The 3709-nt window shown below is 48.3% G+C and overlaps 1 protein-coding gene across 2 annotated transcripts in view; it reads left to right on the plus strand.

The window, feature by feature from the left end:
- Nucleotides 1–3709, plus strand: part of NXPE3 (neurexophilin and PC-esterase domain family member 3) — a 56312-nt gene that overhangs the window by 10475 nt on the left and 42128 nt on the right. The gene's annotated exons all lie outside the window — the stretch shown is intronic.

Consider the following 3709-nt stretch of genomic DNA (forward strand, 5'->3'; position numbering starts at 1 on the left):
CTAGACTAATACAGCTCGTGCACTAGTTTCTGCTTTGGGTCACTGGTTTCCCTCTTTCTCTTTGGCTCTGGATGAGTAGAGACCAAGAATAGTATCTGAGATCCCTGCGCTCAAGCGTTTAAGACCCTAGGCCCTACTCACCAAACTAGGACGTAGAATGAACTTTATGAACTATATTATGCCAATTGACTGAGGTCCCCTGTGAGATTATGATCTTCCTTGAGGCTATATTTAACGTGTACAAATAGGCCTCAAATGTCAGAATCTGCTTGCTCATTGCAGGACATCAGCTTTTTCTTGGCATGACCGCCCATATTGTATTTCAGTAGGAGTCGCTGACCATGAGTGACGTCCTGGCTATTTGCTTTGCAACTTTTAGCCCTCGAGTTCCTTTACTTTTGGGCTGTTGCCCTTGACATCCTTCAGTATCTTGACCACTGATGTGCTGCTGCCGCCAACGGCCTCTGAACTGCACGGACACCCTCTATATCGCCAAGGTCCCCACGGCGCACAGCCCCCTTCTGCACGTGCAGGAACAGAACTCCTGGGGAGCATAGTACTTTGTATTCTGTATCTGCGGCATCAGAGCAACCGTGATTCTGATGGCTGGCTCTTGGGAGGGTTTCGATAGCAGAGTGGTGGGTGTCCCGGTGACAGCCATGTGCTCTATTCTGCCCTCATTCCTTCCCAGGCACTTCTGGTTGATTAGGCAGATAGTGGGGGTTATTGGATAGTGAATGCTGTCGCTTTGCATTTCTGCCGATGTGGCTAGGAGTAGTGGATTTATTCCTCTGTGAGAAGAAATACATCGTCTAAGTTCAACTTTCAATGACAAATTTCTCTTTACTACTTCTTTATTTTTATTTCCTGCTTTCAATGGCCCTGACCACATCCTCTCTCTCACACACACACACACCCTCCTTCTGCTCCTCAGTGTTCTGATCTGCATTGTACTCAGCAGGCCTTCAGGAGCTGGGGTGGGTTTACTTGGTAAACTACCTGTTTTTTCCTCAGGAGTTGGGGGGTGGAAAGCAAAATCCTTCGTGGGATGATCCCCTCGAGAATGAGTGAAAATGACCCTGTGGGAGCGCACGGGCCACACAAAGGGCGAAGGTGCAGGTGGAAGCAGGATGGGGCAGGGAGGCTTGCAGGCTGTGGCAGGACTTACGGGCTCATCATGGAACTGGCTCTTGTTTCCTTCTTCTCACCTAACCCCTTATAGCGCTGGTCAGTTGTGCGCCTGCGGTGTGGGCCAGCTGGCTGGTTTCATGCCTGTCTGCTCCAGGGCACACATGAGCTGGGTGCTCTTTTAAATGAAACTGGAGTTAGCAAAGCTGGGCTCCAGGTATACGTATCCTCTTCCACAAACACCCTTTCTTCAGAAGACTGGGATACACTTGGAAGGCTCAGGGAGGGGGCTCTGCAGATCGTTGTAGGAGTCCCTGTGCAAACTGTTTCTTGAGCCATCCTGGAACAGAGTATCACAGGCAGAGCTGTTTTGAGGAGAGGAAGTTACGAACTTTGCAATTTCACGAATACCTATTAGGTTGTTGCCCAAAGACAGGATCTGAATGCAATTTACAGGATCTGTTATCCCATGTGTCCGTTTTTGCTTTTAGTTTAAATTTTTAGCCTTCCCAGTAAGTGTAAGCAGATCCCAGAAGGAATGCTAGATTGACTTCCTACTTCTTTAATCTCATCTCTGCCTGCTCCGTCCTCTCTCTGACCCCGGCCAACTGGAGTTAGGTCAGGGATCACAAGGGAAGAGGACACAGTTATTTATACTGTTAAAAAGGCAGGGACCAGCCACAAACTTAGGGAGTCCCCATGACCCCCCAGCCTTCTGACTGGCCACAAATTGGAGCTGATTCCAGCTGCAACCTGGGAGTCCACAAGACACCCCTGCTTTCTGATCTGCTGGGTCCCACTGCCCCTTTGGGTTTGATCCTTTGCTGGAACAACTCAGAGTATCCAGCGTATACCTGGCTCACAACTACAGAGTATTATAGCCAAGAAGGATACAAGTGAAGAGATGCAAAGGTGAGGTGTGGGACGGTTCCCAAGGCAAGCTTCCATGTCCCTAGGGACGCACTGCCCTCCTGAGAGCAGCTGTTCTCACCCGGAAGCTCGAGAAGCCTCCGCGTTCAGAGCTTTTATTGGACAGGCTTGCGTGATAGGCTAAGTCATGCCTCCTCAGGACAGTCCATTTCAGCCTCCGAGGAGAGTCTTCTGTTCTGGCCAGCCCTTTCTCAGCGGCACTGATTCTCAGCTGTGGCCTGGATGCTCCTCAGTTACTGCAAGAGTGATTTCTCCAGTCAAGGACAAGGGCAACTTTACTGGTGCAAAACTAAGTCCCTTATCCCACACATGTAAGTATGGTGAGGGAGTCAGAAGAGGATGGTAACTTGTCATCGCTATGTTGCTTATGTGGCTTCTGTTTCCGTTTTTTAATTTTATAAAGGCCCTATTTATTAAATCTTAACTAGGACAAAGATAAGACAAAGACAGATACCTGTTTGCGGGAGACCATCATCCTAAGGCAATAATGGTGCCCCAGTTTCTGTTTTTATTTTACTTAAAAAAATTTTTAAAAATCATTTTATTGGGGCTTCAGTTTCTATTTTTAAGGTATTTAATTAGTTATTCTAGTGGAGGGGACAAGAAATACATACAAATACTGAGACCAGCTCAGAGGTGACAATAATAAGTGCTATGAGAATTCTAAGGACAGGGCAGATGGAGAACTTGATAGAAAGTACAGCATGACTGCTGGTATCTCTTATGCAGCAGGGATGGGGACCTCTTGACCTGGACCTTCTGGGATGCAAATGGTTCAGAGCGTTGGAAGAGAGGCGTGAAGGAAGGGTGCTTGCCAGGGGGAACCCAAAGTTGCGTGAATGTTAGTATATCTAAGACATTCTGAGGTTCCCTGCACCGTGAGCATGCATCCCTTCCACTCCTACAACCCTGGGAAGCCTCACCAGGAACAAAACCATTAGCTCTCCTTTGTGACTTGTGTTGGAATAGCAGTAGTGGGAAGCATTTTGGGTCCAACACCTGGGAGAAGAGTGACTGCTGTCAGGAGTGGTAGACTCTGAAGGCCTTTGCCACTAGCAGCTGCACTGATGGCTCTGGGAGCCCCATTGCCTGCTCCCCAAGCTTCATTTTCCTCTCCCACATCTTCAATGTAGGATTCTTTCCTCCGTCTCTTTGTTACTAAACCGAGGGGCCATCAGGGCCACTTAAGGAGCAGGGGAACTGGTAGTTAGCACCTGCTTCCTCCCATCCACATGATTCCCAGTCTCCCACAGTGGGAAGGGGATACGAAAGTCCCCCAAACTCACCTGCTGATTCCCGTCTTCATCCCTCTGGAGGAATTGGATGGCTCGTTTTCCAGAGAGTGTTGGAATGATTTGTATAGAACTTGTTAGAAACACACCAGATTTCCAGTTGATGCTCTTTAAATAGATTTCGTATAGTAATGTCATAAGATTTAAGAGGGCAATGGTAGTTCTTTCATACAGGACACCCACGTCTGTTCCCGGCTAACGCATCTCAGGTGCAGGACCAGGCGCTGTCAGCGGAGGCTTGTGTGCCTCTATGATGCGGGTCAGCTTCCAGATCAAGATGTACTAGGAACAAAGGTCTTCTGGGGGAAAAAAAAAACAGCCAGGGAAAACCCTGTAGAATGTGTTGATCTGATGTGCAG

This window comes from Echinops telfairi, unplaced genomic scaffold (assembly GCF_000313985.2).
Source record: "Echinops telfairi isolate 266 unplaced genomic scaffold, ASM31398v2 ScPeMD7_6;HRSCAF=24_0, whole genome shotgun sequence".
NCBI lineage: Eukaryota > Metazoa > Chordata > Mammalia > Afrosoricida > Tenrecidae > Echinops > Echinops telfairi.